Below are 21412 nucleotides of genomic sequence, written 5' to 3'. Positions count from 1 at the left end.
GGCTGCCCTGGTCTGGCGCACCGGACTATCCGGTGCACCACCGGACAGTGTCCGGTTCACCAGGGAGATCCACTCTGAACTGCTCAGCTTCGGGTTTTTGGGGAGCCACTCCGCTATAGTTCACCGGACTGTCCGGTGTAGCACCAGACTGCCCGGTGTGCCAAGCGGAGCAACGGTCGCCAGCGCAACGGTTGAGTTCAACGGTCGGCTGACAACGCTACAGTGCACAGACAGAGCGCGCAGAGTCAGAGCAGCGCCAGAAGGCGCACCAGACAGTGAACATTGATTGTCTAGTGCACCACCAGATTGTCCGGTGGCCCCACCTGTCATAACTCCAACGATCGAACCCTAACGGTTGGGTGACGTGGCTGGCGCACTGGACAGTGTCCGGTGTGCCCATCGACAGCAGCCCTTCCCAACGGCCACTTTGGTGGTTGGGGCTATAAATACCCCAACCACCACACTTCAAGGCATCCAAGTTTTTAGCCATCACATTCAATACAAGAGCTCTAGACTTCACTCCAAGATACAAACAAGAGATCAAATCCTCTCCCAAGTCCGGAATCACTCTAAACAAATAGTGAGTAGTGAGAGAGACATTTGTGTTCATTTGAGTTCTTGTCGCTTGGATCGCTTTTCTTCTTCCCCATTCTTGTTCCCAAAACATTTGTAATCAAAGCAAGCGACACCAATTGTGTGGTGGTCCTTGTGGGGACTAAGTGTCCCAATTGATTGAGAAAAGCTCACTCGGTCTAAGTGACCGTTTGAGAGAGGGAAAGGGTTGAAAGAGACCCGGTCTTTGTGACCACCTCAACGGGGAGTAGGTTTGCAAGAACCAAACCTCAGTAAAACAAATCACCGGGTCATCCGCCTTATTTGCTTGTGATTTGTTTTCGCCCTCTCTTTCGGACTCGACTTTATTTCTAACGCTAACCCCAGCTTGTAGTTGTGCTTAAAGTTTGTAAATTTCAAATTTGCCTATTCACCCCCCTCTAGGCAACTTTCAATTGGTATCGGAGCCTGGTACTTCATTAGAGCCTAACCGCTCGAAGTGATGTCGGGAGATCACGCCAAGAAGGAAATGGTGACCGGCAAGAAGCCCGCTACAAGCCACGGGAAGGCTCAATCAGGAGAGTCCGGCAACAAGATGAAGGGATCCCCCTCACACAACAAGTCGCATTGGAGCGACGAGAAGAAAAAGAAAATGAAGAAGGTGGTCTACTACGAGACCGATTCTTCATCACCTTCTACATCCGACTCCGATACGCCGTCCGTCACTTCTAAGCGCCATGAGCGCAAGAAGTTTAGTAAGATCCCCCTACGCTACCCTCGCATTTCTAAACATACTCCTTTACTTTCTGTCCTATTAGGCAAACCACTAGCTTTTAATGGTGAAGATTATAGTAGGTGGAGTGAAATGATGAAGTATCACCTAACCTCACTCCACACAAGCATATGGGACATTATTGAATTTGGAGCACAAGTACCATCCGTGGGGGATGAAGATTATGATGCGGACGAAGTCGCCCAAATCTGGCACTTAAATTCCCAAGCAACTACTATACTCCTCACCTCTCTAAGTCGAGAGGAATATAATAAGGTGCAAGGGTTGAAAAGTGCCAAAGAGATTTGGGACATGCTCAAGACCGCACACGAAGGAGATGAGGTGACCAAGATCACCAAGCGGGAAACGATCGAGGGGGAGCTCGATCGATTTATGCTCAACCAAGGAGAGGAGCCACAAGCCATGTACAACCGGCTCAAGACCTTGGTGAACCAAGTGCGCAACCTCAGGAGCACCAAATGGGATGACCATGAAATGGTCAAGGTTATTCTAAGATCATTCGTTTTTCTTAACCCTACACAAGTTCAATTAATTCGTGGTGATCCTAGATATAAACTAATGTCTCTTGAGGAAGTAATAGGAAAGTTTGTGAGCTTTGAATTGATGATCAAAGGCTTCAAACAAATCATCGAGCGAGGCACCACCTCCACACCCGAGGTACAACTCGTTGCTTTCAAAGCAACGGAGGAGAAGAAAGAAGAGTCTACATCAAGTAGGCTCCCCATCGACGCCTCCAAGCTCGATAATGAGGAGATGACGCTAATCATCAAAAGCTTTCGCCAAATCCTCAAGCAAAGGAAGGGGAGAAACTACAAACCCCGTTCCAAGAAAGTTTGCTACAAGTGTGGTAAGCCCGGTCATTTTATTGCTAAATGTCCATTATCTAGTGATAGTGACAGGGGCGACGACAAGAAGGGAAAGAAGAGGGGAAAGAAGAGATACTACAAGAAGAAGGGTGACGATGCCCATGTATGCCTGGAGTGGGACTCCGATGAGAGCTCCACCGACTCTTCCTCCAACGAGGACGCCGCAAACATTGCCGTCAACAAGGGTCTCCTCTTCCCCAACGTTGACCACAAGTGCCTCATGGCAAAGGACGACAAAAAGAAGGTAAAATCTAGAGCCTCCGCTAAATATGCAACATCTAGTGATGAGGATAACTCTAGTGATGATAAGGATAATTTGCTTGCTCTTTTTGCCAACCTAAACATGCAACAAAAAGAAAAATTAAATGAATTGATAGGAGCTATACATGAGAAGGATGAACTCTTGGATAGCCAAGAGGACTTCCTTATTAAGGAAAACAAAAAGTATGTTAAGGTTAAAAATGCTTATGCTCATGAAGTAGAAAAATGTGAAAAATTAACTAGTGAGCTTAGCTCTTGCCATGACACAATCTCCAACCTTAGAAATGAAAATGTTAAATTAATTGCTAAGGTTGAGAAATTAAATGTTTGTGATGATTCTCTTGTCGACCTCAAAAATGATAATGCTAGTTTAATTTCTAAAATTGACAAGTTGAATGAATCACTTTCTAGCCTTAAGATTGATAATGATAAATTAATTTCTAAGGCTAAAGAGTTAAATGTTTGCAATGTTTCTATTTCCAATCTTAGAAATGAAAATGACATGTTACATGCTAAGATCGACGAATTAAATGTTTGCAAACCCTCTACATCTACTGTTGAACATGTTTCCATTTGTACTAGATGTAGAGACATTAATGTTGATGCTATCCATGATCACCTAGCTTTAATCAAACAACAAAATGATCACATAGCTCAACTTAGTGCTAAAATTAATGAGCATGACTTAGAAAATGAAAATTTTAAATTTGCTAGAAGCATGCTCTATAGTGGGAGACGCCCTGGCATTAAGGATGGCATTGGCTTCCAACAAGGAGACAATGTCAAGCTTAATGCCCCTAAAAGATTGTCAAATTTTCTTAAGGGTAAGGCTCCTGAAAGGGAAATAGACTTACACATTTTCCTAAAAAATTTTGGTGGTTGAATTGCCCAACACAAATAATTGGACTAACTAGTTTGCTCTAGATTATAAGTTCTACAGGTGCCAATGGTTCAACACAAACCAATAAAAAAGTCAAAGAAAGGGTTCAAATAAAAAGAGCAAAAGACAACCAAAGGCTGCTCTGGTCTGGCGCACCGGACTGTCCAGTGTGCCACCGGACTGTGTCCGGTGCACCAGTGAGAATCACTCTGAACTTCTCAGCTTCGGGAATTCAGGGAGCTCCTCCGCTATAATTCACCGGACTGTCTGGTGTAGCACCGGACTGTCCGGTGCACCAAGCGGAGCAACGACTACTCGCGCCAACGATCGTATGCAACGGTACAGTAAACAGTGAACAGTGTCGACTACGCGCGCAGAAGTCAGAGCAGGCGCCACAAGGCGCACCCGACAGTGAACAGGACCTGTCCGGTGGCCCCGCTGTCAGAAGCTCCAACGGTCGGAACCGAACGGCCTGGTGACATGGCTAGCGCACCGGACTGTCCGGTGCGCCATACGACAGAAGCCTTCACCAACGGTCATTTTGGTGGTTGGGGCTATAAATACCCCCAACCACCACACTTCAATGCATCCAAGTTTTCAGCCATCAAACCTCATACAAGAGCTCTAGACTTCATTCCAAGACACAAATAAAGAGATCAAATCCTCTCCCAAGTCCGGAATCACTCCAAACAAATTAGTAACTAGAGAGAGAGATATCTGTGTTCTTTTGAGCTCTTGCACTTGGATTGCTTTTCTTCTTCCTCTATTCTTGTTTCCAACTCACTTGTAATCAAAGCAAGAGACACCAATTGTGTGGTGGTCCTTGTGGGGACTTACTGTCCCGTTTGATTGAAGAGAAAAGCTCACTCGGTCTAGGTGACCGTTTGAGGGAGGGAAAGGATTGAAAGAGACCCGGTCTTTGTGACCACCTCAACGGGGAGTAGGTTTGCAAGAACCGAACCTCGGTAAAACAAATCATCGTGTCATCCGCTCTTATTTGCTTGTGATTTGTTTTCTCATTCTCTTTCGGACTCGATTATATTTCTAACGCTAACCCCGGCTTGTAGTTGTGCTTAAACTTTATAAATTTCAGATTTGCCTATTCACCCCCCTCTAGGCGACTTTCAATTGGTATCGGAGCCCGGTGTGGGGGACGGATATCCCTCGGGTCCACCCGAAGGACAAGATGCCTCGCGAGGGGCCCGTGGGCCCAATAATCCGCAAGGTCATCCCTTCGTGGGCCTGGGGAGGAACGCTCAATAAAGCGGATCGACGCAAGGCCAGATCAACGCAAGCCCAGACGGCCCGATGAGATCGAGCGGTGATCACAACAGTGACCCGACCTTCCCGCGTAGGGGCCACGTACATCGGAACCGAGCGAGGATGGGTCGACTGAATTATAGGAAGATAGACTCAGTCACTTCACTATTATCTAGGCACCCGTTATTATCATATCCACATGTAATGCCCCACGGTCGAGTATATAAGGCCTAGGGGCACCCCTTCAAGACGATCGACCTCATTCTACTTAGCCATCCACACCGGCTCTCTACGTTTCCAATACTAGAGAACCTCCCTGTAACCCACCACATAAAGTACTCACACCAGGACGTAGGGGGTTACGCTCCTCGAAGCGGCCCGAACCTGTACACAACTGTCCACTGTTTCTCGTGCAACTAGCACGAACCATCGAGCTACAGTCGATAACACCATCCTACTCCAAAAAGCACCTTGAGGGGCAACCCCGGGTGTGCGGTCGGACCCAAATCTCCGACAGCTGGCGCGCCAGGTAGGGGGTGTGTCGTCGATCCAAGCTAGCTCAATGGCCATCACCTTCCAGCATAAGATCATCCTCCGTCCAGGGTCCGTGTTCTGCTTTGGGACTATCTCATCTGTAGCAGATGAGAAGGGAACTCTGCATCGCATCGCGGATCCACCGGAGAGAAAGTCGTCCTCAAAGATCTCCGAGAAAATCGGAGCAAAGCAGGGAAAAGCGCAACCTCCAGCGCTCTGAGAAAAGATCACCTTCAGCAAGCTAGGAGCCGAGGGTCCGTCTACCAGAAGAACCCCGCTGTCCACCTCTCCGACAGAAAATGGACACGGATCACAAGGAGGAAAGAAGCGAATGAAGCCAAGGGTCGTCAAGTTGTTCTTTCTGTGCCTCCATCCTCAAAGGAGGACAGAAATAAGATCGTCGCGATAGCTGCTCCATTCTACCCCGACGTCCTCTTCATCGGGGGAAGAGTGGAATCGAATCCTATCTCCGACGATGAACCAACTGCACTAGGAGAGGAACCTCTTCATCGGGAGTCTCACCGACGGAGGAACCGACGCCGAAATATTCGACGACATCACGAAGCCGGAGAACGGGATCCGGCGCAGCCCATATCACGAGATGAGGTCTCAGAAGTAGGAGAAACTCCGGAAGAACGAGTCCTCAGAGAAAGAAGGAACTCTCGACGACGTGACCGTCGGCAGGCTCAAGAACAGGCGGAGCAGGAAACAAGGCAACGTCGAGAAAATCCACTCTTCGGACGCAACTTGAACCCCGACTTCGCCTGAGCCATGAACACGCCGAGTGAAGTCGGCGGAGTGTTGGCTCGGATAGCTGATGGCCTCCCCCGGACTCCCGACGCCGAGGGCTATCGGCGGCTGTTCACTCAAGCAGCCAACCACCTTCTACCCCCTCGCCCATCCGCTGAACGATCTACGACACGCAATCAACAGTCGGCGAGACGCACAGAGCTCCATCAACGCTTCGCGCGAACAACGACACGAGAACGAGATCCGTCGCCAGGAAGAGTACGACCGGGATCACGGCATCCCGGCACGGAGTCAGGCTACCAGGACCGAGTCGGCCACGACTTCAACTGGAGGCACAACCCAGGGATGGTCGAGGCACCACGACAACCACTCCCCTCCCCGGGAAAGACATCATCACCGACGACAAGAAGACAGTTGTGGAGTATCGGCGCTTACTCCACGCCTTAAGGCCATTCAATGCCCCCCTAAATTCAAGGTCTCCAACGTCGATAAATATGAACCTAAGCAGGATCCGGGAGGCTGACTGGCCATCTACACCACCGCCGCCCGAGCCATTGGGGCAACCGAGGACGTGATGATCGCGTACTTGCCTATCGTCCTTGGGCAAGATGCGCTGCAATGGCTGCGACACCTACCCCGACACTGCATCGATGACTGGAGCGACTTCAGTCGGCGCTTCACCGCCAACTTTCAATCTCTCTCCGACAAACCGGCGCAACCATGGGACCTCAAATCCATCAAGCGCCGGGGGGACGAAACCCTCCGGTCGTACCTCAAAAGATTCCAGACCATGAGAAATCTTATCCCCGAGGTTGCAGAAGCAGCAGTGATCGAGGACTTCTACCGGGGATCCAATGACTCGGCCTTCGTCCGAGCCAAACTACAAAAGGCGCCGACCACTTCTGAACAACTATTCCGGGAAGCCGACCTCTACATCACCACTGATGAACGAGCTCTAGACCTCATCGGAGGAGCAAAGCCTGCACCGACAGCACCGCGACACGACACGAACCAGCAACCCGACAAACGCTGGGAGAAGAGGCCTCGTGAAGAGGTCCACGCCGTCGAACCGCCCGCCTCGCGTGCCCGAGGAGGACCTCGCGGAGGCGAACACACGCTGGACGACATCCTCAACGCCCAGTGCCCGTACCATAAGGACATGCGCCACACCCTCCGGAACTGCAGAGACTTCAAGCACTCCGTGGGGAACGACCGACCTTTCCAACCTCTACCTCCTCCCCCGCCGCAAGGAGGACCAGGAGAACCACGACAACCCCAGCAACAGGAGGAGGGAGGAGGTGGAGCTTTCCCGCGCGTTGACAGAGAAGTCAACGTCATCTTCGGCGGACACGGGTCGCAGGAAAGCAAGAGACAACAAAAGCTCAATGATCGTCAGATACTGGTGGCGGCTACCGGCCCACCCACCCCGTACCGATGGTCTGAGCACCTGATCACCTTCACCCAGGCAGATCAGTGGCTCAACTTCGACCACCTAGGAAAGTACCCGCTCCTCGTCGATCCGGTGATCCGAGAGAGCAGGGTAAAGAAGGTATTAGTGGACGGGGGAAGCAGCATCAACGTCACCTTCCCTCGGACGCTCCAAGGCTTGGGAGTTCCCTTAACAGAGCTCCACGAGTCGGACACACCCTTCTTCGGCATCGTGCCGACTGAAGGATAATATCCGCTAGGCCACATCTACATGTCGGTCACCTTCGGAACTCCGGAGAACTACAAAACCGAGTTCCTGAGGTTCGAGGTGGCGAACTTCGACTGCGGATACAACGCCATCATCGAGAGGCCTGGATTGGCGAAGTTCATGGCCATTCCGCATTATACATACATGATATTGAAGATGCTAGGACCACAAGGAATCATAACTGTGCGCGCCGACTTCCAAGGCGCCGCAGAATGTTTCCGAGTGGCCATTCAGGCGGCCCTCACTACCAAACTATCGGCGACTTCTTCTGCGCAGGCGAACTCAAAGCCTGAGGAAGACCTCGCGGTACCCGCGAATGAAGCTCAAGTTGTGACCTCTATACGGCCGACTGAAGAAACCAAGAGAATCAATCTTGGGTTCGCCGACGAACGCAAGACTGCTATCATCAGTTCCAGCCTGGATGACAAATAGGAAGGCGCGCTCGTCCAGTTTTTGCAATACAACCGAGACGTATTCGCATGGAAACCTGCGGATATGCCGGGAGTCCCGAGAGAACTGGTCGAGCACAAATTGAAGGTCTACCCCCAGGCGAGGCCGATCCGACAAAAATTACGTCGCTTCACGCCCGACAAGAGAGAAGCCATCTGTGCTGAGCTGGCTTGCTTGGTCACGACAGGGTTCATTAGAGAGGTGTTGCATCCTGAGTGGTTAGCTAATCCCATTCTTGTACTCAAAAAGAATAAAGTGGATTGGCGCATGTGCGTCGACTATACAGATCTCAACAAACACTGTCCGAAGGATCCCTTCGGACTCCCTAGAATAGACCAGGTGGTGGACTCAACTGCCGGATGTTCTGTGTTGTCTTTCTTGGATTGCTACTCTGGGTATCATCAAATTATCTTGGCAAAAGAAGACGAGGAAAAAACAGCATTCATCACTTCGTTCGGAGCTTTCTGCTATACCTCCATGTCGTTCGGCCTCAAAAACGCTGGAGCAACTTATCAGAGAGCTATTCAGACATGCTTAGCCGACCACTAGGGCAAGCGTGTGGAAGCTTATGTGGATGATGTGGTAATCAAGACAGAGAATTCAGAAAATTTCATTGAAGATTTACAGCTGGTCTTCAGCAGTCTACGGCGATACCGATGGAAGCTTAATCCCGAAAAATGTGTTTTCGGAGTACCAACAGGAAAGTTGCTCGGGTTTATTGTCAGCTACCGGGGAATTGAAGCCAATCCATAAAAGATCGAGGCTATCATGAGGATGGAAGCACCACGATCACAGAAGAAAGTACAAAGACTTACCGGATGTATGGCAGCTCTGAGCAGATTCATATCTAGGCTGGGAGAGAAAGGCTTACCATTCTATAAGTTGCTCAAGAAGGTAGACAAATTCCAGTGGACTTCAGAAGCACAAGAAGCTCTAGATGCGCTAAAAAAAATTCTTGACAACACCACCAGTGCTAAAACCGCCGCGCCGAGCCACGCCGACTCAACCGGCTGAAGATCTGCTATTATACATCTCTTGCACGACTCACGTGGTGAGCACCACGTTGGTAGTCGAGCGAGCAAAAGAGGGACATGCATACCCAGTACAACATCCTGTCTATTTCATCAGTGAAGTTCTGGGCCCCTCAAAGAAGAAATACCCTCAGGTTCAGAAGCTATTATATGCAGTACTTCTAACTGCATGCAAGCTCCGTCACTACTTCGACGACCACAAAGTCATAGTAGTCACTGGATTTCCAATAGGGGATATTCTCCACAATAAAGAAGCCATTAGAAGAATAGCCAAGTGGGCCTGTGTACTGGGATCTCATGACATTGAGTTTCGTCCTCGCACCGCAATCAAAACTCAAGCACTGGTCGACTTTGTATCAGAATGGACCGAGCAACAGGTGCCAGATAACCCGAAAACTGCAGAAGTATGGCGAATGTATTTTGATGGCTCGTTGAAGCTGCAGGGAGCAGGCGTAGGGATCCTCTTAATCGCGCCTGGAGGTGAACAACTCAAATATGCTCTTCAACTGTTATTCCCTGCGTCCAACAATGCAGCAGAATACGAAGCTCTGGTTCATGGACTGAACATTGCCATATCACTGGGCATCAAGAGACTGAAGGTATATGGAGATTCTCTGGTGGTCATAAGTCAGATAAACAAAGAATGGGATTGCTCGAATGATTCCATGGGAAAATACTGCACTGCTGTCCGGAAATTAGAAGACAAATTGGAAGGACTGGAATTTCATCATGTGGAGAGAGATCGCAACACGGTAGCTGATACATTGTCCAAGCTTGGATCCAGTCGGACTCAGGTCCCACCTGGAGTTTTCGTACAAGAAATACTGCACCCGAGCATTTCACTAGATCGGGTGGAGGAATGCAATGCTCTGAGCCAACTAGAGTCAAATTCTGATGACTGGAGGGAGCCGATCATCAGATACATAAAAAATGAGGAGGAACCAGATGACAAAAATGCAGCAGAAAGAATTGCAAGGCAGTTAACTCATTATACTCTCATTGGGGAAACGCTATACAGAAGGGGCGCATCAGGAGTCCTCATGAAATGCATTCTCTCAGATACAGGAAAGCAGCTATTAGAAGATGTCCATGCTGGACAATGTGGGATACACGCAGCATCCAGAACCCTGGTTGGGAAGGCCTTCCGGTCGGGTTTCTACTGGCCAACAACAAAGAATGATGCAGCCGAGTTAGTCCAGAGGTGCGAAGCCTGCCAGTACTTGTCAAAACAGCAACATCTACCAGCACAGCAACTGCAAACCATACCCGTAACTTGGTCGTTCGCATGCTGGGGATTGGATATAATTGGACCTTTCAAGAAATCTCAAGGAGGATACACTCATGTACTGGTTGCTATCGACAAATTCACTAAATGGATAGAATTCAAACCCATTGCTTGTCTAACTTCAGCTACGACAGTGGAACTCATACAAGACATAATATTCAGGTTTGGAATACCGAATAGCATCATAACCGACCTGGGATCCAACTTCACAAGTTTAGAGTTCTTCGATTTCTGCGAGCAAAAGAGCATTCAGATCAAATATGCCTCGGTAGCGCACCCAAGAGCCAACGGGCAGGTAGAAAGAGCCAACGGGATGATATTGGAAGCGCTCAGAAAGAAAGTCTTCGACAAGAAGAAAAGTTCGCAGGAAAGTGGATCAGAGAGCTGCCATATGTTGTTTGGAGCCTGAGAACTCAACCTAGTCGAGCTCTGCATGGAAACACATCTTTCTTTATGGTCTATGGTTCGGAAGCAGTGCTACCTGTTGACCTCAAGTTTGGGGCACCAAGGTTAATCTTTGAAAACATAGCAGAAGCTGAGGCTACTAGGCTGGAGGATGTCGATGTACTAGAAGAAGAACGATTGTATACGGTGATTCAGTCGGCCCGATATCAGCAAACTCTGAGACGCTATCATGATAAGACCATATGACATCGATCCTTCGCAGTGGGAGACCTCGTCCTCCGCCGAATTCTAACGGGGGAGGGACGACACAAATTGTCGCCACTATGGGAAGGACCTTTCATAGTAGAAGAAGTCACTCGGCCTGGATCATATCGTCTCACTCAAATGGACGGCACGAAAATTGGGAACTCATGGAACATAGAACATCTCAGGAAGTTTTACCCCTAGCTATATCTCAAAAGCTATTGGGACGACAATGTACTCTGTAAACTGGGAAATATATCATCAATAAAAAGACTTCAAAGGCACTCGAATTGTTCACTGTCAACCTGCATGCTTACTTAACTCGGGGTGATCACTATACCCTACCAACGGAGCAATCGGCTTAAGTCGGCAATGACTTAAGGCGGTGCGACATGCTCACGCTTACTTAACTCGGGGTGACCACTATACCCTACCAACAGAGCAATCGGCTTAAGTCAGCAATGACTTAAGGCGGTGCGACATGCTCATGCTTACTTAACTCGGGGTGACCACTATACCCTACCAACGGAGCAATCGGCTTAAGTCGGCAACGGCTTAAGACGGTGCGACATGCTCACGCTTACTTGACTCGGGGTGACCACTATACCCTACTAACGGAGCGGTCGATTTAAGTTGGTAATGATTTAAATCGGCACGACACACTCACGCCTACTTAATCCAACACAAGCACGTCTGCAATTACTCATCTTAGGGCGACCTCTATGACCCGCGAAGAAATTTCATACTGCATTTACTTCTGTGATTGAAGATGCTGTTGTATTCTAACAACGGAAAAACAAGCGGCATTCAGTACTAAAAAGTGTTTTCTAACAAAATATCCGAGCACACTAACCACATATTCAAAGCATTCAGTGTTTCTATTTGGTAATGTTCTTCTCAGGAGCAACCGACGAAGAGGGACGACTCGAGAAATTAGGAGCGGCATTCACATCTGCCACTATGTCATCAGGAACAACCACGCCAGGTCTCCTCATCAGAATCCACCCCGCGTGAATAGCGTTATCCATAGCTTTGTCGTGCTGGGCCCTCAGAGTAGCAGAAGTTTCTTCAGCAGCCTTGACAGCCAACCGAGCAGTTTCTAGCTCCTGGACGACTGATTTCTTGGAGGCACACAGATCTTTGATGATAGTATCCTTGTTCGACACCACTTGCCTGAGGCGAATCATATCATCCAAGGACTCTTGCAGCTTATAACGATGATTATCCAAATCTTCCATGGTGAAGCGATGACTCCTCTCCAAGATGGTCAACGAGTTGCTGGCGTCGCGATGTAGCTTGTCAAGGTTGTCGTGAGAAGTGGCAAGAGCACGTTTTCCCTCCTGCAGACAAGAATCAGTTTCTCCAACGTTAAGCAAGCACTAAAGAACACGGCAGATAAAGCCAAGTAAAGCTTAATTCACTGGTCACTTTTTCAGAGTCGAGCTGAGCTTGGAGAGTGGAGTTCAACGTGTTAGCATATTCAGAGAAGCAGAAACCCGGGCCAGTTCAGTCTGACCTTGAGAATATTTTTTTATCTTCAAGATCAGAGTACTGTCGAGCCATATCTGCCAAGAAATAACCAAGCAAGGGTGTTCAGCTAAAAAGCAGATTAATCAAGTAGCCAAAGAAGAAACAAAGGGCACTAACCAGCATTTGCCATCTCCAAATCAGATACCCGCCGTTGAAGCAGCACTGGATTCCAATGCGTCAGAGATAGAGCTCTTTCCGGGACAGAAGCACCCTGTGACCTCAGCTGACCAGCCATTTCATCAACCAATGCCTAACATTAAAAACAAATGAGTGTAAGAACAATATCACACCCGGGGCACAGCCAAATCAGGAAAAACCAAATTATCTGGAGGTTGGAGAAGAACGAAGGGACTCCCAAGTCGTGGAAAATCAGTTGATGGCTCGATGAAGGATCAACACCCGGAGCAACCCGCAATGCATCAATGGCGACCAAGTCCGTGTCAACAGCAGAAATCAGAACTCTGCCATCAGGAGCGTCGGGCTCTAAGGCGACTTCCTAACCCGAAGCTTGAGCTGCCGCCATGCAACCAGAATGCGGAGGATAAGATCCTACGTGAACGTCCATGAAAGTGTGAGAGGGAGAACCAACTCGGACACCCTCGGGGGTTGGGTCATAGCTCGCGCTACCCATCTGAGCCGGATCATCCCCGGCGACACCCTCGGTGGCTGGGTAAGTGCTAGCGCCATCCTTGAGGGCCGAGCTCTCTGTAACAGCCACCTCTAAGGCTGAAGGACCTTCACCCACTTCCATAGGAGCAGAACAATTCAGATCAGCCTCCTGACCCTTAAGACCGCGCTCTAAGGTCGATGAGGCACGAGACGCTGCTCGAGATAATTCCAACCCGACATCAGGCACATCAGCGCAAACTTCCATCATTCCACCATCTGCCGGCTCTGACAATAGATCTTCTGGGACCATGTCTTCAAGAGTCTGATCAAAGTTTTCCAGAGACAATTCTTGCAGACCAATGAGGGCAGACAAAGCTAGAGAAGGAACACCACTACTTTCCTCGCTGGCTATGTAGCGTCGGCTGTTCTTCCGAACTAGAGGGATTTCATCCTCCTCTTCCTCATCTTCATCAACAATGCGGACGGTGCACCCATTGGGGTCAGCTTTGGCCGGATCACACCCATTGGGGTCAGCATCATCTAGGTCACACCCATTGGGGTCAGCTTCAGCAAAACCTGGCATGGGCACTTCCTCAACAACAGGAGCAGAAGGACCGGCATCCTGATCCAAGCATGACACTCAGTGAAGACATCTCTTTTTCTTTTTCTTCCCCTCAGCAGGAGAAGTTGGTTGAGTGGCTCGGCGAGGACGCTTCAGGCGCACACTATCAGACCTCTGAATATCCAAAGCTTTGCCAGCCTCTGGGAGGGGTGCTATAGCCAGTGTTTCAGCAGGGGCTGCATCAGAGGAATCTTCAGCCAACATATCCAGCATGTCACTTATCTCTGCATCACTTGGATTCAAAGGTACCTCGAAATGAACCTGCCTCTCGTCGTCAGGGATTTCACCAAGTGAGGCAACCAAAGCACTAACCTCTTCGGGAGAGGGTCGCACTCTAAGGCCCAAACCGCTATCACCAGTAGGAGGATTTGACACAAAACTGGTAAAAGCCTTGGAAGGAGGCAGATTCCAGGCTGAGTATGCAACAGGAGCACCGATGTTCGACACCTTGCCTCTGAGTATCATCTTGAGCCAGCTGACCAAATCCACAGAAGGAATTCTTCTGTTGGTAACCCGGGTCGAATCAGCGAGGCCTCGATACAGATAAGCCGGGTACGCTCTGTCCTTTAGTGGCTGAATGTTCTTGAAAATGAAATCGGCGACCACATCTTCTGCAGTCAGACCCCTCTCTTTCAACAATCCAACCTTAGCAAGCAGAGCCCCTGTCTCAGCCACCTCCAGGTCTGTGGGGGATTCGGTCTAGCTCGGAGTGCGAACATCTGGCTGTCTCCCTGACCGTGGGGGGAGGGAATTCCTGTAATTCTCCACGACAAACCATTCCAGGCGCCATCCTTTGATGATGTCCTTAAGTGGGATGTCGAGGTAGTCGGCCTTCCTCCCACGACGCATCTCCAAACTCGCGCCCCCACAAGCTGGTGCTGCCCTCCGGCCATCCCAGGCCGGTAGTGGTACAAGTACTTCCATAAGCCGAAGTGTGGCAGAATACCAAGGAAAGCTTCGCACAAGTGAACAAAAACGGAAACTTGCAGAATGGAATTGGGATTCAGATGGGTCAGATTTAAGTGATAGAAATCAAGGAGACCGCGGAAGAAAGGAGAAATAGGAAGAGCAAGGCCGCGGATGAGAAAAGGAACGTAAATGACGTATTCGTGGGTGTCTTCTGTCAGAACAGTGACCCCACAGCAGATCCGCCAAGAATAGAGCTCCTTTGGAGGGAGAACTCCGATGGATACGAGATGGAAAAGGTCGGATTCAGAGATGACAGACGTGTGGTTACCTGCGAAAGGCAACTGACTGTTGGGATCGATAGGAGGAATGATTGTGGCAGACGAACTCTGGGATTTCCGCTTGGGCGCCATCTCAACCTTGCTGGCGAACAGAGTGGAGGCAGTATTGCAAGAGAGCAGAGAAGGCCTGGATGCAGAAAAGCAAAACTAGGGCACAGAATGCAGAGGCATGCGACAGTGCAGTACATATGGGGTTTTCCCAGGCCAGACGCCATTTCTCAAAAGCGCCAAGTCATCACCCAGCTGTTATTTCTAAAACGCTGGCGTGCCATGTCATCACTCGACCGTTATTTCCAAAACGGCCGACGCGGCCCAATTTAGCTCAGCTGTTATTTCTAAAAACTCTGACGTTACCAGACTTCACTCGGCCATTGTTTCCAAAGCGGCCGACGTGGCCCGTTATCACTCGGCTGTTACTTCTAAAACGTCGACGTCGCCAGTAGTCACTCGGCTGTTATTCCTAAAGCAGTGACATGGCTCCAAAGGATTCGGCTATTACCTCTAAACGCCGACATCACCAGTAACCGCTTGGTCGTTATTTCTAAAATACCGACGTGGCCCGCTATCACTCGGCTATCACTTCTACAAGCGACGACATCGCCAATAATCACTCGGCTGTCATCCCTAAAACGACAACGTGACTCCGAAGGACTCAGCCACTACCACTAAAGCGCTGACATCGCGAAGAAGACAGTCTGAAGCACGACTCAACAATTCCGAGTTGCTACTCAAGCGTTACATTCAGAAACAACATCTGCATTAAGCATTAATACGATCAACGATCGACAGGAAGGCAAAATGGCGCACACAGAATGGGGCGAAATCATTCTTCATTATAAGGGAAGCACTACCGAACTTACAAATCAACTCATTATGAGTTGATGACCTCCCCATTACTACATCATATTTCACTACACTATACTACTAGCTACTACTACATTATTTCACTAATACTACTTCTACTACTAATCTATACTAACATTTAAAACCAGTGGCATCTAGCCACTGGCCTTGTTGTTGCCCTTGCTGCTGCCCTTGTTGCTGCCCCTGCTGCTGCCCTTGCTGCCATTGCCGCCGTCGCCGCTGCCACCTTTGCTGCCACTGTCACCGCCGTTACCGTCGCCCTCACCGTCGTCACCACCGCCGTCACCACCGCCTCCGTCGTCGTCGCCATCACCGCCATCACCGCCGTCGCCCTCCTCGGACGAGTCCGAGGAGTTCTCCTCGTCCGAGGAGTACTCCGACTCATCCGAGCCCTCGAGCCCGGCGCGCTCAACGGCTCGGATGTAGGTCCACACCTCTGCGGTGAGCCCCTGGGAGTCGTCTGAGTCATCAGACGATGCTGGGGGAGAGGTATGGACCGGTGAGCCCCCAGACTCGGAGGAGAACTCCTCCTCCGAATACTCCGAGTCGCCGAAGTCCTCCGAGGGAGGAGTCGGCTCACACTTCCGTTTGTCGCCGGAGTGATGCGAAGAACTACCACCCTTCTTGCTCTTGCCCATGGTGGAGTAGAAGGAAAGAGAAGAAAGTAAACAGCGAGCAGCGGTAAGAGATATGAAAATGCCAGAGAAGCAAGAACACTATTTATAGAAGAAGAAGGCAACCACTCACCTCCTACCACGACCACCGAACAGTCGCAAAAATTCAATATGCAATTCAAACCGTCTGGAGACACGTCAGGCGGCTGACGCCGTTCCACGTAACATGACACCCATTGGGACTTTAGTCAATTGCTTGGGCGATATGATTACACCCGCGGTCACATCAAGTTACTACTCAGAAGCAGTTTGCTAAACACTCAGTGCACCAAGCCGTCCCTTGCCTACACCCATTAGGGGGGACGTCCAGGAATTTTCAATAGATTTTCCCAAGCAGTCACATCCATACAGTATACGCAATGAATACCTCAAGACAGAAGGAAGATATCAACAGATATCAGAGGAAAGCCAAATATAGCCGATGAGGTACAAGTCTAATCGACAGAAGCATTGAAGCACGAAGTGATATGAAGACTAGCCAAAGGCCATCTATCGAACGTCCAATCAGTCGCAGATCAAATAAATTGCCAGACCTAGCAAGATATGGGCAGATCGCGTACTCGGCTTCAAAGACAAAAATGTATGCTGGCCTCTAAAGCATAACGTTAATAATATAATGCTGATCTCTAAGGCATTCGACAAAAGAAAAGGATGATTTCTGAAAAACAGCAGGAAACGAAGACCTTCGAGTGGATTATTTTCAAAAAGCCACTCAAAGCTCGGGGGCTACACCCATTGGGTGCACCTGCGGTGCACCCAATGAATAATCATCCCCGAAAGACAGAATGCTGACCTCTAAAGCATACGACAAAACTAAGGCAAGGCTGACCTCTGAAAAAGCACAGGTGGAAGATAAAAGTAATTTCTGAGAAGACTGGAAATGAAGACGTTCGAGTGGATTATCTACAAAAATCCACTCGAAGCTCGGGGGCTACACCCATTGGGTGCACCTTCGGTGCACCCAATGAACTTCAAAGTTCTACATTGCAAAATGCTGACCTCTGAAGCATGAACCTGAGACAAAACACCAAATTCCGAGGAATAATAGCGGAAGAAGACAGTAAAAGATCGCTTTTACCGGATCACTCAGAGTTCAGAAGTAGTGACCCGGCAGGCTTATTTCCAAGGCATTTCTTGTTAAAATAAAAAACTACAAGCTGGACCTTGGATCTTTGGGCCGGTTATTTCAAAATCAACCCAAAGATCGGGGGCTTGTGGGGGACGGATATCCCCCGGGTCCACCAGAAGGACAAGATGCCTCGCGAGGGGTCCGTGGGCCTAATAATCCGCAAGGTCATCCCTTCGTGGGCCTGGGGAGGAACGCTCGATAAAGCAGATCGACGCAAGCCCAGACGGCCCGATGAGATCGAGCGGTGATCACAACAGTGACCCGACCTTCCCGCGCAGGGGCCACGTACATCGGAACTGAGCGAGGTTGGGTCGGCTAAATTATAGGAAGATAGACTCAGTTAGTTCACTATTATCTAGGCACCCGTTATTATCATATCCACATGTAATGCCCCACGGTCGAGTATATAAGGCCTAGGGGGCACCCCTTCAAGATGATCGACCTCATTCTACTTAGCCATCCACACCGGCTCACTACGTTTCCAATACTAGAGAACCTCCCTGTAACCCACCACATAAAGTACTCACACCAGGACGTAGGGTGTTACGCTCCTCGAAGTGGCCCAAACCTGTACACAACTGTCCACTGTTTCTCGTAAAACTAGCACGAACCATCAAGCTACAGTCGATAACACCATCCTACTCCAAAAAGCACCTTGAGGGGCAACCCTGGGTGCGTGGTCGGACCCAAAACACCGACACCCGGTACTTCATTAGAGCCTAACCGCTCGAAGTGATGTCGGGAGATCACGCCAAGAAGGAGATGGTGACCGGCGAGAAGCCCGCCACAAGTCATGGGAAGGCTCCATCAGGAGAGTCCAGCAACAAAGTGAAGGGATCCCCTTCACACAACAAGTCGCAACGGAGCGGCGAGAAGAAAAAGAAGATGAAGAAAGAGGTCTACTACGAGACCGACTCTTCGCCGCCATCCACCTCCGGCTCCGACGCACCGTCCATCACTTCTAAGCGCCATGAGCACAAGAAGTTTAGTAAGATCCCCCTACGCTACACTCGCATTTCAAAACATACTCCATTACTTTCCGTCCCATTAGGCAAACCACCGGCTTTTGACGGTGAAGATTATTCTAGGTGGAGTGAAATGATGAAATATCACCTAATCTCACTCCACACAAGTATATGGGACATTGTTGAATTTGGAGCATAGGTACCATCCGTGGGGGATGAAGATTATGATGCGGACGAAGTCGCCCAAATCCAACACTTTAATTCCCAAGCAACTACTATACTCCTCACCTCTCTAAGTCGAGAGGAGTATAATAAGGTGCAAGGGTTGAAAAGTGCAAAAGAGATTTGGGACATACTAAAAACAGCGCACAAAGGAGACGAGGTGACCAAGATCACCAAGATGGAAACGATCGAGGGGGAGCTCGGTCGATTTATGCTCAACCAAAGGGAGGAGCCACAAGCCATGTACAACCGGCTCAAAACCTTGGTGAACCAAGTGCGCAACCTCGGGAGCACCATATGGGATGACCATGAAATGGTCAAGGTTATTCTTAGATCACTTGTTTTTCTTAACCCTACTCAAGTTCAATTAATCCATGGTGATCCAAGATACAAACTAATGTCTCCCGAGGAAGTGATAGGAAAGTTTGTGAGCTTTGAGCTAATGATCAAAGGCTCCATAACCCTTCTAAGCCGAATCTCGAGGACGAGATTCATTTTAAGTGGGGTAGATTTGTAGCATCCCAAAAATTCAAATCCTGAAATTTTCTCAAACTCGCTCTAAATTCAAAATGAATTTCAAATTTCATTTCAAAATGTTTGTTTGCGAGTTGATATCGACAAATAAAGTATAGTGGTCTATATTCTCTCCAAAATCCTCCTCAAAATATCCTACAAATATTTCCCCAGTGATCCCCGTCAAATTCTTTCCAGAAATACTGCCCAGATATTTCCTGAGTAATCCCCTTCAAGTTCTTTCCAAAAATACTGCCCAAATATTCCACCGATATATCTCCAGATATTTTCCTCATGAGAAATACCTTCAGAATCATTTTTCAAGTCCCCACAAATATTTTCTTCATAACTTTCTTCATGCTCATACGTATACGTATGCCTCCAGTGTCATATGGTGAGCTCTACAAGCTAATCTCACTTATACAAGACAAATACATGCTAATCTCCCACTAATCCTCTCATCCTCCCACTAATCCTCTCATCCCTCCCCCTAAACCCCCCACCATGGCTATAAATAGAGGGGCAAGGGCCTCCTCTCATCCCACCCCAAGCCATTTCATGGCAACTCTCTCCCCACCACACACACCCACTCCATGTTCCACACAAGCACACACTAGCACAAGGATCGTTCGATCATTCTTCGATCGTTCGTCCCCTGTTCTTAGTTTGTTCGTTCGTTCGTCCGATCGTTCGATCGTTCGTCTGATCGTTCGATCGTTCGTCCGATCGTTCATGGTTCGTTCGTCCGTTCGTCCGATCGTTCATCCGTTCGTTCGTCCAAATAATCTTTTTCCTACCGTTATGCTGTCGAAATTCCGATCGTTCGTTCGATCATTCGATCGTTCATCGTTCGTTCATAGTTCCTATTCATCGTTCATCGTTCGTTCATAGTCCCTATTCATCGTTCTTCCAGATAATCTTTGTCCTGCCGTTATGCTGTCGAAATTCCGATCGTTCGTTCGTCCGATCACTCGATCGTTCGTCCGTTCGTTCATCCAAATAATCTTTGTCCTGCCGTTATGCTGCCGAAATTCCGATCGTTCGTTCGTCCGTTTGTCCGTTCGTTCATCCAAATAATCTTTGTCCTGCCGTTATGCTGCCGAAATTCCGATCGTTCGTTCGTTCGATCATTCGATCGTTCATCGTTCGTTCATAGTTCCTATTCATCGTTCATCGTTCGTTCATGGTCCCTATTCATCGTTCTTCCAGATAATCTTTGTCCTGCCGTTATGCTGCCGAAATTCCGATCGTTCGTTCGTCCGATCATTCGATCGTTCGTCCGTTCGTTCATAGTTCCTATTCATCGTTCGTTCATAGCTCCTATTCATCGTTCATCGTTCGTTCATATGACTATTCACCGTTACTATTCATCATTACTATTCACTGACACTATTCACCATCGTGACTATTCAGTGTTACTATTCATCATCGTTACTACTCATCGATGATATCTAGTTACTTTTTCGTCGTCACTATTCATCGTTACTATTCATCGATTAGCCGATCACCCCAATTTCAACTACTCATACATCATGTTGTCCAGTCCACCTAAGACCAGCCAGACCCATATTCCAGTCATACGAACTCCGGTGACTGTGATTTTCTTTCCAGTGGGAACTTCCCATCTGGTCACCCATCCCAGGTTTCTCCAAGTTGAGCACGCTTAACTTTGAGATTCCTTCGAACCAGGCTCCCAAACTCAGATTCCAATAATTCTCGTTTCTAAATTCTTATCAAACTATTCCCTATCCAACCATGTCATCCCTTAAGCATGGTCCATATTCCAGAAAACTCCCAAAATACTCTTGTCCCATATTCTGCCTATAACTCTCCTGTTCATACTAAGTCAGACGATTCATTCGTCACTATTCTCACCAACAGTGAACTTCACTGTGCTACACCACATACACCCAGCTATAAATACACCCAGCTACCCTCTCCCTCTCCACACACACTCAACACCCTCAGCCAAGGCAAACACCCCACCCACTCAGTTACTCTGCTCTGCCGGCTACACGCCTAGTGTCGCTT

The sequence above is a fragment of the Zea mays genome, chromosome 6 (genome assembly GCF_902167145.1).
Source record: "Zea mays cultivar B73 chromosome 6, Zm-B73-REFERENCE-NAM-5.0, whole genome shotgun sequence".
Taxonomy (NCBI): domain Eukaryota; kingdom Viridiplantae; phylum Streptophyta; class Magnoliopsida; order Poales; family Poaceae; genus Zea; species Zea mays.
The sequence above is the reverse complement of the archived record's forward strand: the minus strand, read 5'-3'. Positions refer to the sequence as shown.